We start from the raw sequence: 17013 nt of genomic DNA on the forward strand, positions 1-17013 counted from the left end.
TACCTTGAAGACGTGACTGAACTAACGGCCATGGACTTAGAGACCTCTCTGACACACACACACACACACACACACACACACACACACACACACACACACACACACACACACACACAGTCGTGTACAACTAAACTTGTGGGGACACACAATTGATTCCCATCCAAAATCCTATTTTCCCTAACCTTAACCCAAAAACCTAACCCTAAACCTCAACCTAAATCTAATTCTAACCCTAAACCTCAACCTAAATCTAATTCTAACCCTAAACCTCAACCTGCCTCCTCCGGTGTATGACCTTCTGCCTGCCCCTGGACCCAGCTACCTGCCTCCTCCTGTGTATGACCTTCTGCCTGCCCCTGGACCCAGCTACCTGCCTCCGGTGTATGACCTTCTGCCTGCCCCTGGACCCAGCTACCTGCCCCTGGACCCAGCTACCTGCCTCCTCCTGTGTATGACCTTCTGCCTGCCCCTGAACCCAGCTACCTGCCTCCTCCTGTGTATGACCTTCTGCCTGCCCCTGGACCCAGCTACCTGCCTCCTCCTGTGTATGACCTTCTGCCTGCCCCTGCCCCTGGACCCAGCTACCTGCCTCCTCCTGTGTATGACCTTCTGCCTGCCCCTGGACCCAGCTACCTGCCTCCTCCTGTGTATGACCTTTTGCCTGCCCCTGGACCCAGCTACCTGCCTCCTCCTGTGTATAACCTTCTGCCTGCCCCTGGACCCAGCTACCTGCCTCCTCCTGTGTATGACCTTCTGCCTGCCCCTGGACCCAGCTACCTGCCTCCTCCTGTGTATGACCTTCTGCCTGCCCCTGGACCCAGCTACCTGCCTCCTCCGGTGTATGACCTTCTACCTGCCCCTGGACCCAGCTACCTGTCTCCTCCTGTGTATGACCTTCTGCCTGCCCCTGGACCCAGCTACCTGCCTCCTCCTGTGTATGACCTTCTGCCTGCCCCTGGACCCAGCTACCTGCCTCCTCCTGTGTATGACCTTTTGCCTGCCCCTGGACCCAGCTACCTGCCTCCTCCTGTGTATAACCTTCTGCCTGCCCCTGGACCCAGCTACCTGCCTCCTCCTGTGTATGACCTTCTGCCTGCCCCTGGACCCAGCTACCTGCCTCCTCCGGTGTATGACCTTCTACCTGCCCCTGGATCCAGCTACCTGCCTCTTGTGTATAACCTTCTGCCTGCTCCTGGACCCAGCTACCTGCCTCCTCCTGTGTATGACCTTCTGCCTGCCCCTGGACCCAGCTACCTGCCTCCTCCGGTGTATGACCTTCTGCCTGCCCCTGGACCCAGCTACCTGCCTCCTCCTGTGTATGACCTTCTGCCTGCCCCTGGACCCAGCTACCTGCCTCCTCCTGTGTATGACCTTCTGCCTGCCCCTGGACCTAGCTACCTGCCCCTGGATCCAGCTACCTGCCTCGTCCTGTGGTCTTTTACAATAAACACCAGCTGTGCCCTGAGCTTGAAACCAGCTCTCTGTCTCCCCTCGTGTTCATTACAACTAGTTTTTAATGTGTACCACAGTGAGTAGGGAGCGATGTGAGACACAACAAGGCCTGTTCTGCTGTGTCCTCTATAGCCAGTGGTGATAACACGTAATGCTTAAGGAACTGACTGACCCTGAACACCTTAGTGCTGTTCTCACAACGACTTTACCTTGAAGACGTGACTGAACTAACGGCCATGGACTTAGAGACCTCTCTGACACACACACACACACACACACACACACACACACACACACACACACACACACACACACACAGTCGTGTACAACTAAACTTGTGGGGACACACAATTGATTCCCATCCAAAATCCTATTTTCCCTAACCTTAACCCAAAAACCTAACCCTAAACCTCAACCTAAATCTAATTCTAACCCTAAACCTCAACCTAAATCTAATTCTAACCCTAAACCTCAACCTAAATCTAAATCTAAACCTAACCCTAAACCTCAACCTAAATCTAACCCTCAACCTAAATCTAATTCTAACCCTAAACCTCAACCTAAATCTAATTCTAAACCTAACCCTAAACCTCAACCTAAATCTAATTCTAACCTTAACCCTAAACCTCAAGCTAAATCTAATTCTAAACCTAAACCTAAATCTAATTCTAAACCTAACCCTAAACCTCAACCTAAATCTAATTCTAAACCTAACCCTAAACCTAAATCTAATTCTAAACCTAACCCTAAACCTCAAGCTAAATCTAATTCTAAATCTAACCCTAAACCTCAACCTAAATCTAATTCTAACCCTAACCCTAAACCTCAACCTAAATCTAATTCTAAACCTAACCCTCAACCTAAATCTAATTCTAAACCTAACCCTAAACCTCAACCTAAATCTAAATCTAATTCTAAACCTAACCCTCAACCTAAATCTAATTCTAAACCTAACCCTAAACCTCAACCTAAATCTAATTCTAAACCTAACCCTAAACCTCAACCTAAATCTAATTCTAACCGTAACCCTAAACCTCAACCTAAATCTAATTCTAAACCTAAACCTCAACCTAAATCTAATTCTAACCGTAACCCTAAACCCCCTAGAAATAGAATTGTGTCCCCAGTTGGTCAAATTTGTGTTTGTTTATTTTTCTTGTGGGGACCCACAAGTATAGTTAAATACGTCCAGACAGACAGACGGACAGTCAGTCAGACAGACAGACAGACAGACAGACAGTCAGACATAGACAGACAGACAGACAGACAGACAGACAGACAGACAGACAGACAGACAGACAGACAGACAGACAGACAGTCGGACAGTCGGACGGACAGACAGGCAGGGAACATGACAACGCCTCTAAGGAAACTCTTAAAGGAGAAGATGTACACATGAAATTGTCCTTCTGAACTAGATCCACAACTCAATCTGTATCTCCCCTATCCAGCTGTTCCATTCTGAACCTGATCCACACCTCAATCTGTTCCCCTTATCCAGCTGTTCCATTCTGAACCTGATCCACACCTCAATCTCTTCCCCTTATCCAGCTGTTCCATTCTGAACCTGATCCACACCTCAATCTGTTTTCCCCCCTTATCCAGCTGTTCCATTCTGAACCTGATCCAGCTGTTCCATTCTGAACCTGATCCACACCTCAATCTGTTCCCCCCCTTATCCAGCTGTTCCATTCTGAACCTGATCCACACCTCAATCTGTTCCCCCCCTTATCCAGCTGTTCCATTCTGAACCTGATCCAGCTGTTCCATTCTGAACCTGATCCACACCTCAATCTGTTCCCCCCCTTATCCAGCTGTTCCATTCTCTGTGTAACCTGCTGCTAGAATGGACGGAGAGGTAGCCTGTCGCTCGAGTCGCTACACAATAGGAGATAATGTTGAGGATAGTGTTTTATAGACCCTCATCACTGTACTGAGATGTTCCTTTTCTTCTAAAAGGACATATTTGGTTGTTTTTTTGAATTATTGGTCCATGTTTTTTCATAGCCCCCTGTACTGCACAACAAGGCTGAGGAAGTGAGTCTCTGGTTGGGGTAGGCTTAAGGGATGTCACAACAACAACAAGGCTGATGAAGTGAGTCTCTGGTTGGGGTAGGCTTAAGGGATGTCACAACAACAACAAGGCTGAGGAAGTGAGTCTCTGGTTGGGGTAGGCTTAAGGGATGTCACAACAACAACAAGGCTGAGGAAGTGAGTCTCTGGTTGGGGTAGGCTTAAGGGATGTCACAACAACAACAAGGCTGAGGAAGTGAGTCTCTGGTTGGGGTAGGCTTAAGGGATGTCACAACAACAACAAGGCTGAGGAAGTGAGTCTCTGGTTGGGATAGGCTTAAGGGATGTCACAACAACAACAAGGCTGAGGAAGTGAGTCTCTGATTGGGGTAGGCTTAAGGGATGTCACAACAACAACAAGGCTGAGGAAGTGAGTCTCTGGTTGGGGTAGGCTTAAGGGATGTTACAACAACAACAAGGCTGAGGAAGTGAGTCTCTGGTTGGGGTAGGCTTAAGGGATATCACAACAACAACAAGGCTGAGGAAGTGAGTCTCTGGTTGGGGTAGGCTTAAGGGATATCACAACAACAACAAGGCTGAGGAAGTGAGTCTCTCGTTGGGGTAGGCTTAAGGGATATCACAACAACAACAAGGCTGAGGAAGTGAGTCTCTGGTTGGGGTAGGCTTAAGGGATATCACAACAACAACAAGGCTGAGGAAGTGAGTCTCTGGTTGGGGTAGGCTTAAGGGATGTCACAACAACAACAAGGCTGAGGAAGTGAGTCTCTGGTTGGGGTAGGCTTAAGGGATGTCACAACAACAACAAGGCTGAGGAAGTGAGTCTCTGGTTGGGGTAGGCTTAAGGGATGTCACAACAACAACAAGGCTGAGGAAGTGAGTCTCTGGTTGGGATAGGCTTAAGGGATGTCACAACAACAACAAGGCTGAGGAAGTGAGTCTCTGGTTGGGGTAGGCTTAAGGGATGTCACAACAACAACAAGGCTGAGGAAGTGAGTCTCTGGTTGGGGTAGGCTTAAGTGATATCACAACAACAACAAGGCTGAGGAAGTGAGTCTCTGGTTGGGGTAGGCTTAAGGGATGTCACAACAACAACAAGGCTGAGGAAGTGAGTCTCTGGTTGGGGTAGGCTTAAGTGATATCACAACAACAACAAGGCTGAGGAAGTGAGTCTCTGGTTGGGGTAGGCTTAAGGGATATCACAACAACAACAAGGCTGAGGAAGTGAGTCTCTGGTTGGGGTAGGCTTAAGGGATATCACAACAACAACAAGGGTGAGGAAGCGAGTCTCTGGTTGGGGTAGGCTTAAGGGATGTCACAACAACAACAAGGCTGAGGAAGTGAGTCTCTGGTTGGGGTAGGCTTAAGGGATGTCACAACAACAACAAAAACTGTCTGGATCCTTCCATAACATGCCATTTACATCAAAAATAGAGATTTGGTTGTAAAAAAAAAAATAAAAAAGGCAAAATTCTCCTTTAACTTCTCCAGTGGCTGTGTTGAACGTTAAGAAACTGTTGTCTCTACATCATTGGCTTCCTGGGTCGTCTTGTGAAGTGACTGACTGTGCTGAGAGAGGGATCTCTCCGGTGGGATCTCCCTTGTTATACTTCACCACAAACAGAGAGGTAATCTCTTAGTGTGCCTGCTGGGAAGAGTGTCTCTGGAGAGATGACAATGCGTTATGTTAAAGCCTCGGTTAGCATTTCACTTACTTGTTTCACTTACTTGTTTCACTTACTCGTTTCAGTAACTTGTTCCTAAAAACAATTCCCCATCTATAATGTGTCAGGAAAGAACTTGATGCAAGCTATCTCTGTAGTGTGACAAAGATGACACGTCATTGTCATTTGGGGCGGCAGGGTGGCCTAGTGGTTAGAGCGTTGGACTAGTCACCAGCAGGTAGCCTAGTGGTTAGAGCATTGGACTAGTAACCAGCAGGTAGCCTAGTGGTTAGAGCGTTGGACTAGTAACCAGCAGGTAGCCTAGTGGTTAGAGCGTTGGACTAGTAACCAGCAGGTAGCCTAGTGGTTAGAGAGTTGGACTAGTAACCAGCAGGTAGCCTAGTGGTTAGAGCGTTGGACTAGTAACCAGCAGGTAGCCTAGTGGTTATAGTGTTGGGTCAGTAACCAGCAGGTAGCCTAGTGGTTAGAGAGTTGGACTAGTAACCAGCAGGTAGCCTAGTGGTTATAGTGTTGGACTAGTAACCAGCAGGTAGCCTAGTGGTTAGAGCGTTGGACTAGTAATCGGAAGGTTGACAAGGTACAAATCTGTCGTTCTGCCCCTGAACAGGCAGTTAACCCACTGTTCCTAGGCCAGTTTAATACATCAGGGGTCAGAGTTTACAAATCAGCCTTTTCATCAACGAAATCAGCATCTTAAACCAGTTTGCCAGCGTTTTATATAGAAAGTCAACCGTGTTTTTGTTGCTTCAATAGTGATCAGGGACGTGCATCTATAGTTGAATATAGTTATAAAATAGTTTTCCTTCACATAAAATACATGCATCACATTCATCAGAAAATAGCTTCACTTTCATCAGATGACACCAGAAGTACAACACTATTTAACTGTCAGCCACACAAGGAAATGGATTTATGATGAAGAAACAAGGTGTTGTTTTGGGGGCAAAAAAACTATGCATGGCCATGTTTATCATAGACAGAATGTAGGCACAACCCCTGAAGAGTGAGCGGTTCTGACCCCAGTCCAATCTCTTCTCCTGTCTCAACCCCTGAAGAGGGAGTGGTTCTGACCCCAGTCCAATCTCTTCTCCTGTCACAACCCCTGAAGAGGGAGTGGTTCTGACCCCAGTCCAATCTCTTCTCCCGTCTCAACCCCTGAAGAGGGAGCGGTTCTTACCCCAGTCCAATCTCTTCCCCTGTCACAACCCCTGAAGAGGGAGCGGTTCTGACCCCAGTCCAATCTCTTCCCCTGTCTCAACCCCTGAAGAGGGAGTGGTTCTGACCCCAGTCCAATCTCTTCTCCCGTCTCAACCCCTGAAGAGGGAGCGGTTCTGACCCCAGTCCAATCTCTTCTCCTGTCACAACCCCTGAAGAGGGAGCGGTTCTGACCCCAGTCAAATCTCTTCTCCTGTCACAACCCCTGAAGAGGGAGCGGTTCTGACCCCAGTCCAATCTCTTCTCCTGTCTCAAACCCTGAAGAGGGAGCGGTTCTGATCCCAGTCCACAACCCATAAAGAGGGAGCGGTTCTGACCCCAGTCCAATCTCTTCTCCTGTCTCAACCCCTGAAGAGGGAGCGGTTCTGACCCCAGTCCAATCTCTTCTCCTGTCTCAACCCCTGAAGAGGGAGCGGTTCTGACCCCAGTCCAATCTCTTCTCCTGTCTCAACCCCTGAAGAGGGAGCGGTTCTGACCCCAGTTAAATCTCTTCTCCTGTCACAACCTCTGAAGAGTTAGCAGTTCTGTTTCAGGCAGTGTGTTTGTGTGTTTGTCAACTCATTAGCATGTGGGGGGTATATAGGAAGCAGAGGCCATTAGAGCAACGGGAGACTGGCTTGTATTAATCACACCTCAGACTCAGGCGTGTCCTGAATGTTAACACAGCCACGCACACACACCACACACACAGAGACATTCACACCTCAGTCAGTCATTCAGGAAGAGAAGAGGAGAGGAGAGGAGAGGAGAGGAGAGGACAGGAGGTATTCTTAGCATTCTGCTCAGGTTGACTCAGTCTGTCCTCCGTCTCTAGTCCTAGAAGTGCTGCACGGCACGCGGATCTCCTGACATAGAAAATAAATGTTCATTTCCCACAGGGTTATTTTATAGAGAGAGATGGAACAGTGAACCCTCCTGGTCTAACTAGAAGCAGATGCTTGGCTGTGGAGGACTTCTCTCTGGTCTGTTTACATTCTCCAGCCCTCCTTCTCCCTGTCTCCATCCACCTCACCTGCTGTGTCAATGGCTGCATCCCAAATTGCACACTATTCTCTTTGTAGTGCACTACTTTGACCAGGGCCCAGTTGGTCAAAAGTAGTGCACTATGTAATCAAATTAGTGCACCATGTAATCAAAGTAGTGCACTATAAAGGGAATAAGGTGTCATTTGGGACACACATTATGTCTCTGCTGGACGTCCAGCCAGACAGCTGGAGGGGACGGCTTCTCTGGTATCAGCTCCAGCAGGGAGGGGTCTTCAGAGTCCAGAGCGTCCAGAGAACGGGCTCTGTTCCTGGGCTTCCATTAGATCTGTCTCCCCCCTGGCCTGGAGTCTCAGCCAGCTGGAGGATGTTGATCTAGCCAGCTAATGTGTTGTCTTTACCGGCCCCTGGCTGGGCTGTGGCCAACCATTAGGAGGTTGTTGTTAGGTTTCTGGACGGATGCTGTGTTGAACCCACTCCTCCCTGTTCCCCTGGCTGGGCTGTGGCCAACCATTAGGAGGTTGTTAGGTTTCTGGACGGATGCTGTGTTGAACCCACTCCTCCCTGTTCCCCTGCTCCCTCACTAGAGACCACAGCAGGAGTCCCTCCCTCACTAGAGACCACAGCAGGAGTCCCTGCTGGGGTTAGGGGTCAGATGGGTTAGGGCTCAGAGGGGTTAGGGCTCAGAGGGGTTAGGGCTCAGAGGGGTTAGGGCTCAGAGGGTTTAGTGCTCAGAGGGAGAGAGATGTAGAGTTTAGGGCTCAGAGGGGTTAGGGCTCAGAGGGGTTAGGGGTCAGAGGGGTTAGGGCTCAGAGGGGTTAGGGCTCAGAGGGGTTAGGGCTCAGAGGGGTTAGGGCTCAGAGGGTTTAGGGCTCAGAGGGAGAGAGATGTAGAGTTTAGGGCTCAGAGGGGTTAGGGGTCAGAGGGGTTAGGGGTCAGAGGGGTTAGGGGTCCGAGGTGTTAGGGCTCAGAGGGGTTAGGGCTCAGAGGGGTTAGGGCTCAGAGGGTTTAGGGCTCAGAGGGAGAGAGATGTAGAGTTTAGGGCTCAGAGGGGTTAGGGCTCAGAGGGGTTAGGGCTCAGAGGGAGAGAGATGTCGAGTTTAGGGCTCAGAGGGGTTAGGGCTCAGAGGGAGAGAGATGTCGAGTTTAGGGCTCAGAGGGAGAGAGATGTAGAGTTTAGGGCTCAGAGGGGTTAGGGCTCAGAGGGAGAGAGATTTCGAGTTTAGGGCTCAGAGGGGTTAGGGCTCAGAGGGGTTAGGGCTCAGAGAGAGAGGGACTCCTGCTGTGGTCTCTAGAGAGAGGGGCTCCTGCTGTGGTCTCTAGAGAGAGAGGGGCTCCTGCTGTGGTCTCTAGAGAGAGAGGGGCTCCTGCTGTGGTCTCTAGGGAGGGAGTGACTCCTGCTGTGGTCTCTAGAGAGGGAGGGACTCCTTCTGTGGTCTCTAGAGAGGGAGGGACTCCTGCTGTGGTCTCTAGGGAGGGAGGGACTCCTGCTGAGGTCTCTAGGGAGGGAGGGACTCCTGCTGTGGTCTCTAGAGAGGGAGGGACTCCTGCTGTGGTCTCTAGAGAGGGAGGGACTCCTGCTGAGGTCTCTAGGGAGGGAGGGACTCCTGCTGTGGTCTCTAGAGAGGGAGGGACTCCTGCTGTGGTCTCTAGAGAGGGAGGGACTCCTGCTGTGGTCTCTAGAGAGGGAGGGACTCCTGCTGTGGTCTCTAGAGAGGGAGGGACTCCTGCTGTGGTCTCTAGTGAGGGAGGGACTCCTGCTGTGGTCTCTAGTGAGGGAGGGACTCCTGCTGTGGTCTCTAGAGAGAGAGGGACTCCTGCTGTGGTCTCTAGTGAGGGAGGGACTCCTGCTGTGGTCTCTAGTGAGGGAGGGACTGCTGAAACTATTACGGCCAAGACAGACTGGTGTCTGGAACTAGTGGTGTCTGTCATAATGTTATATGGCTGTTGTTGAGGTGAGGTGGTGTCTGTCATGTTATATGGCTGTTGTTGAGGTGGTGTCTGTCATGTTATATGGCTGTTGTTGAGGTGGTGTCTGTCATGTTATATGGCTGTTGTTGAGGTGGTGTCTGTCATGTTATATGGCTGTTGGTGAGGTGGTATCTGTCATGTTATATGGCTGTTGTTGGGGTGGTGTCTGTCATGTTATATGGCTGTTGTTGAGGTGGTGTCTGTCATGTTATATGGCTGTTGTTGAGGTGGTGTCTGTCATGTTATATGGCTGTTGTTGAGGTGGTGTCTGTCATGTTATATGGCTGTTGTTGAGGTGGTGTCTGTAATGTTATATGGCTGTTGGTGAGGTGGTGTCTGTCATGTTATATGGCTGTTGTTGAGGTGGTGTCTGTCATGTTATATGGCTGTTGTTGAGGTGGTGTCTGTCATGTTATATGGCTGTTGTTGAGGTGGTGTCTGTCATGTTATATGGCTGTTGTTGGGGTGGTGTCTGTCATGTTATATGGCTGTTGTTGAGGTGGTGTCTGTCATGTTATATGGCTGTTGTTGAGGTGGTGTCTGACTGGTGTTAGAATTCAGTAAGTCTTTATTTTTCTTCACTAAACCAGAGTCATCATTCAACTCCCTGACACACAGAGCTAACCCTGGAGAGCAGGCTTTAATTTCTCCTCTCCTCTCCTCTCCTCTCCTCTCCTCTCCTCTCCTCTCCTCTCTTCTTCTCCCCTCCCATCCCTTCCTCTCTTCTCCCCTCCCCTCCCTTCCTCTCTTCTCCCCACCTCCCCTCCCTATCCCTCCTCTCCCTTCCACTCTTCTCCCCCCTCTTCTCCTCCCCTCCCTTCATCTCTTCCCCCACTCTTCTCCTCCCCTCCCTCACTCCCTCTCCCCACCTCCCCTGCCTTCTTCTCGCCCCCCCCCTCTTTTCCTCCCTTCACTCTCTTCTCCCCACCTCCCCTCCCTCTCTCCCCTCCCTTCCTCTCTCCCCTCCCCTCCCTTCCTATCTTCTCCCCACCTCCCCTCCCCTCCCTTCCTCTCTTCTCCCCCTCTTCTCCTCCCCTCCCTCCCTCCCTCTCTCCCCTCCCCTCCCTTCCTCTCTTCTCCCCACCTCCCCTCCCTCTCTCCATTCCTCTCCTGTGCTGCTGTTCAGTTCCACAGCAGGAACCCATGCCTGGGACATCATAAAGGGTGTAGATCAGAGGAATGCTGAGCGTACCTGCACTGTGCACTGGGACATCATAAAGGGTGTAGATCAGAGATCAGAGGAATGCTGAGCGTACCTGCACTGTGCACTGGGACATCATAAAGGGTGTAGATCAGAGGAATGCTGAGCATACCTGCACTGTGCACTGGGACATCATAAAGGGTGTAGATCAGAGATCAGAGGAATGCTGAGCGTACCTGCACTGTGCACTGGGACATCATAAAGGGTGTAGATAAGAGGAATGCTGAGCGTACCTGCACTGTGCACTGGGACATCATAAAGGGTGTAGATCAGAGGAATGCTGAGCGTACCTGCACTGTGCACTGGGACATCATAAAGGGTGTAGATCAGAGGAATGCTGAGCGTACCTGCACTGTGCACTGGGACATCATAAAGGGTGTAGATCAGAGGAATGCTGAGCGTACCTGCACTGTGCACTGGGACATCATAAAGGGTGTAGATCAGAGGAATGCTGAGCGTACCTGCACTGTGCACTGGGACATCATAAAGGGTGTAGATCAGAGGAATGCTGAGCGTACCTGCACTGTGCACTGGGACATCATAAAGGGTGTAGATCAGAGGAATGCTGAGCGTACCTGCACTGTGCACTGGGACATCATAAAGGGTGTAGATCAGAGGAATGCTGAGCGTACCTGCACTGTGCACTGGGACATCATAAAGGGTGTAGATCAGAGGAATGCTGAGCGTACCTGCACTGTGGACTGGGACATCATAAAGGGTGTAGATCAGAGATCAGAGGAATGCTGAGCGTACCTGCACTGTGCACTTCTAGATGGGACGGGATTCAAATTGTATTCAAACGCATCCCACAAGTTTTTTGATCTTAAAAATGTCAAAAAAGATGGCCTGTCAAGATGGAGAATGTATATCTTAGGTTTTATCTTAATTTAACGGAGGAATCTGGGTTCTATTAAAAACAGATTTCTCTCTCTCTCTCTCTCTCTCTCTCTCTGTCTCTCTGTCTCTCTCTCTCTCTCTCTGTTTATTTCATTTCGAAATAATTCTGTAGTCAGTGTGATGAAGGCTTGTGATGCCAGGCTGATGGAGTCAGAGGGTGTGGAGAGTAGGGGATATTTAGCCTGGGTGTGTTAGCCTAGATGTGGCTAAATGTGTTGGCTCTGTGTTAGCAATATGCTAACTGGTCCTCTCTAAAACTAGGGTCGATGAGGCCGTTTGAGAGAGAGAGAGCGAGACAGAGAGAGAGAGAGAGAGAGAGAGAGAGAGAAAAAGAGAGAGAGACAGAGACAGATACAGAGAGAGAGACAGAGACACAGAGACACAGAGAGAGAGAGACAGAGACAGAGACAGAGAGAGAGAGACAGAGAGAGAGAGAGAGAGAGAGAGAGAGAGAGAGAGAGATAGCCAGAGAGAGGCTTGTACACCCTGCCCTTTCTCTCCTATTACACATCATCATTGCGTTCTCCCTGGCTGTGAGATAATGCAGACTGAAGGACAGCTTTGTCTTGGCTCTGTCTGCCTGGGGTTGAACACAATAAACAATGTTCAGTGGTCAGCTTGTTACAGCACAGATATCATTTGATACTGTCTCGAGTCAACATAGTCCAGCCGACGCGCTCTCTGCACCATCCTTATCTTAAAGGGGGACTCCAGTCTCCAGAAACAGTGACTGCCTGGGTCTGTTAGCCCACTGAGATAAAGCCCAGGTCTCTGGCAAGCCGGTTATTTATCACATCTGTAGTTGAGACTCGGGCCAGGTCAGCTCTGCTCAGCGATTCCCAGATCTGCGCAGTAGGGCCAGCATCCCCTCCCTCTCCCCCCTCTTCTCCTAGTACACTCTCTCTTATCCTAGTTCACGCTCTCGTCTCCTAGTTCACTCTTTCTTCTCCTAGTTCACTCTCTCTTCTTCTAGTACACTCTCTCTTCTCCTAGTTCCCTCTCCCCCCTCTTCCCCTAGTACACTCTCTCTTCTCCTAGTTCATTCTCTCTTCTCCTAGTTCACTCTCTCTTCTCCTAGTTAACTCTCTCTTCTCCTAGTTCACTCTCTCTTCTCCTAGTTAACTCTCTCTTCTCCTAGTACACTCTCTCTTCCCCTAGTTCACTCTCTCTTCTCCTAGTTAACTCTCTATTCCCATGGTGTGTGTGTGTTATTGTGTGTGTGTGTGTGTTATGGTGTGTGTGTTATGGCTGTGTGTGTGTGTTATGGCTGTGTGTGTGTGTGTGTGTGTGTGTGTTAGTGTGTGTGTGTTCAGGTGTGTGTGTTATGGCTGTGTGTGTGTGTGTTTATGGTGTATGTGTGTTAGGGTGTGTGTGTTTATGGTGTGTTTGTGTGTGAGTTAGGGTGTGTTTCTTATGCTTCTGTGTGTGTGTTAGGTTGTGTGTGTTTGTGGTGTCTGTGTTAGGGTGTGTGTGTTACGGCTGTGTGTGTGTGTATTGCCGATGGGGGAAGCAACAGTACCACATGCCCCTTGCCACAATCCTCTGCTTTACAGGCATTAAGAAGGGCAGAAGTCTGTGTGTGTGTGTGTGTGTGTGTGTGTGTGTGTGTGTGTGTGTGTGTGTGTGTGTGTGTGTGTGTGTGTGTGTGTGTGTGTGTGTGTGTGTGTGTGTGTGTGTGTGTGTGTGTGTGTGTGTGTGTGTGTGAACTAGACCAGGGGAAGCAGAGACACTCTGCACCAAGGATACAGACTGTTCAGTCTCCGTTACTAGACCACTAGACCAACTCTGTCTACACTGTTAGTCTGTCCTCTCTATGTAGCTATTATAACAGGTTGTACAGGTCATGTCTGTCCTCTCCATGTATCTATTATAACAGGTTGTACAGGTCATGTCTGTCCTCTCCATGTATCTATTATAACAGGTTGTTCAGGTCATGTCTGTCCTCTCTATGTATCTATTATAACAGGTTGTTCAGGTCATGTCTGTCCTCTCTATGTATCTATTATAACAGGTTGTTCAGGTCATGTCTGTCCTCTCTATGTATCTATTATAACAGGTTGTTCAGGTCATGTCTGTCCTCTCCGTGTATCTATTATAACAGGTTGTTCAGGTCATGTCTGTCCTCTCCATGTATCTATATATAACAGGTTTTTCAGGTCATGTCTGTCCTCTCTAAGTATCTATTATAACAGGTTGTTCAGGTCATGTCTGTCCTCTCCGTGTATCTATTATAACAGGTTGTTCAGGTCATGTCTGTCCTCTCCATGTATCTATTATAACAGGTTGTTCAGGTCATGTCTGTCCTCTCTATGTATCTATTATAACAGGTTGTTCAGGTCATGTCTGTCCTCTCCGTGTATCTATTATAACAGGTTGTTCAGGTCATGTCTGTCCTCTCTATGTATCTATTATAACAGGTTGTTCAGGTCATGTCTGTCCTCTCCATGTATCTATTATAACAGGTTGTTCAGGTCATGTCTGTCCTCTCCATGTATCTATTATAACAGGTTGTTCAGGTCATGTCTGTCCTCTCTATGTATCTATTATAACAGGTTGTTCAGGTCCTGTCTGTCCTCTCCGTGTATCTATTATAACAGGTTGTACAGGTCATGTCTGTCCTCTCCGTGTATCTATTATAACAGGTTGTTCAGGTCATGTCTGTCCTCTCTATGTATCTATTATAACAGGTTGTTCAGGTCATGTCTGTCCTCTCCATGTATCTATTATAACAGGTTGTTCAGGTCATGTCTGTCCTCTCCATGTATCTATTATAACAGGTTGTTCAGGTCATGTCTGTCCTCTCCATGTATCTATTATAACAGGTTGTACAGGTCATGTTTGTCCTCTCCATGTATCTATTATAACAGGTTGTTCAGGTCATGTCTGTCCTCTCCATGTATCTATTATAACAGGTTGTTCAGGTCATGTCTGTCCTCTCTGTGTATCTATTATAACAGGTTGTTCAGGTCATGTCTGTCCTCTCCATGTATCTATTATAACAGGTTGTTCAGGTCATGTCTGTCCTCTCTATGTATCTATTATAACAGGTTGTACAGGTCATGTCTGTCCTCTCCATGTATCTATTATAACAGGTTGTATAGGTCATGTCTGTCCTCTCTATGTATCTATTATAACAGGTTGTACAGGTCATGTCTGTCCTCTCCATGTATCTATTATAACAGGTTGTTCAGGTCATGTCTGTCCTCTCCATGTATCTATTATGACAGGTTGTTCAGGTCATGTCTGTCCTCTCCATGTATCTATTATAACAGGTTGTTCAGGTCATGTCTGTCCTCTCCATGTATCTATTATAACAGGTTGTTCAGGTCATGTCTGTCCTCTCCATGTATCTATTATGACAGGTTGTTCAGGTCATGTCTGTCCTCTCCATGTATCTATTATAACAGGTTGTTCAGGTCATGTCTGTCCTCTCTATGTATCTATTATAACAGGTTGTTCAGGTCATGTCTGTCCTCTCCATGTATCTATTATAACAGGTTGTTCAGGTCATGTCTGTCCTCTATGTATCTATTATAACAGGTTGTTCAGGTCATGTCTGTCCTCTCCATGTATCTATTATAACAGGTTGTTCAGGTCATGTCTGCCCTCTCTATGTATCTATTATAACAGGTTGTTCAGGTCATGTCTGTCCTCTCCGTGTATCTATTATAACAGGTTGTTCAGGTCATGTCTGTCCTCTCTATGTATCTATTATAACAGGTTGTTCAGGTCATGTCTGTCCTCTCCATGTATCTATTATAACAGGTTGTTCAGGTCATGTCTGTCCTCTCCATGTATCTATTATAACAGGTTGTTCAGGTCATGTCTGTCCTCTCTATGTATCTATTATAACAGGTTGTTCAGGTCATGTCTGTCCTCTCCGTGTATCTATTATAACAGGTTGTTCAGGTCATGTCTGTCCTCTCTATGTATCTATTATAACAGGTTGTTCAGGTCATGTCTGTCCTCTCCATGTATCTATTATAACAGGTTGTTCAGGTCATGTCTGTCCTCTCCATGTATCTATTATAACAGGTTGTTCAGGTCATGTCTGTCCTCTCCGTGTATCTATTATAACAGGTTGTTCAGGTCATGTCTGTCCTCTCTATGTATCTATTATAACAGGTTGTTCAGGTCATGTCTGTCCTCTCCATGTATCTATTATAACAGGTTGTTCAGGTCATGTCTGTCCTCTCCGTGTATCTATTATAACAGGTTGTACAGGTCATGTCTGTCCTCTCCATGTATCTATTATAACAGGTTGTACAGGTCAGGTGTTTCCACTTCTCTCTTCTCGGTACTTATTTTAAGCTGAACTACATATCTATTCCATGAAGGGAACAAACAGGAATGCATTGCAGATATATGGGTATAACTCCGTCCATGCGTTCTCTCTATATATGCTGTCACTCTGTGCAGACCCAGAGTGTGGAGATGTGTAGCAGGCTAATTCTCTTAACACCTCTCTCTCTCTCTCTCTCTTTCTCTTTCTCTCTCTCTCTCTCTCTCTCTCTCTCTCTCTCTCTCTCTCTCTCTCTCTCTCTCTTTTTTATCTCTCTCTCCATCTCTCTCTCTCTTTTTGGATTTGTTTTCGAATTCTTTGTGGATCTGTGTAATCTGAGGGAAATATGTGTCTCTATTATGGTCATACATTGGGCAGGAGGTTAGGAAGTGCAGCTCAGTTTCCTCTCATTTTGTGGGCAGTGAGCACATAGCCTGTCTTCTCTTGAGAGCCATGTCTGCCTACGGCGGCCTTTCTCAATAGCAAGGCTATGCTCACTAAGTCTGTACATAGTCAAAGCTTTCCTTAAGTTTGTGGTCAGGTATTCTGCCACTGCGTACTCTCTGTTTAGGGCCAAATAGCATTCTAGTTTGCTCAGTTTTTTTGTTAATTCTTTCCAATGTGTCAAGTAATTATCTTTTTGTTTTCTCATGATTTGGTTGGGTCTAATTGTGCTGCTGTCCTGGGGCTCTGTAGGGTGTGTTTGTGTTTGTGAACAGAGCCCCAGGACCAGCTTGCTTAGGGGACTCTTCTCCAGGTTCATCTCTCTGTAGGTGATGGCTTTGTTATGGAAGGTTTGGGAATCGCTTCCTTTTAAGTGGTTGTAGAATTTAACGGCTCTTTTCTGGATTTTGATAATTAGCGAGTATCGGCCTAATTCTGCTCTGCATGCATTATTTGGTGTTTTACATTGTACACAGAGGATGTTTTTGCAGAATCCTGCATGCAGAGTCTCAATTTGGTGTTTGTCCCATTTTGTGAATTCTTGGTTGGTGAGCGGACCCCAGACCTCACAACCATAAAGGGCAATAGGTTCTATAACTGATTCAAGTATTTTTAGCCAAATCCTAATTGGTATGTTGAATGGCATATAATCTCTCTCTCTCTGCATCTCTCTCTCTCTCTGCATCTCTCTCTCTCTCTGCATCTCTCTCTCTCTCTCTCTCTCTCTCTCTCTCTCTCTCTGTCTGTCTCTGTCTCTGTCTCTCTCTCTCTCTCTCTGTGTCTCTGTCTCTGTCTCTGTCTCTCTCTTTCTCTCTCTTGCTCTCTCTGTCTCTCTGTCTCTCTCTCTGCATC

General features: G+C 47.9%; 1 protein-coding gene across 1 annotated transcript in view; it reads left to right on the plus strand.

Moving 5' to 3' along the window:
* Window positions 1-17013, plus strand: part of LOC139384475 (C-myc promoter-binding protein-like) — a 133697-nt gene that overhangs the window by 18999 nt on the left and 97685 nt on the right. The gene's annotated exons all lie outside the window — the stretch shown is intronic.

Source organism: Oncorhynchus clarkii, chromosome 26, assembly GCF_045791955.1.
Source record: "Oncorhynchus clarkii lewisi isolate Uvic-CL-2024 chromosome 26, UVic_Ocla_1.0, whole genome shotgun sequence".
Taxonomy (NCBI): Eukaryota; Metazoa; Chordata; class Actinopteri; order Salmoniformes; family Salmonidae; genus Oncorhynchus; species Oncorhynchus clarkii.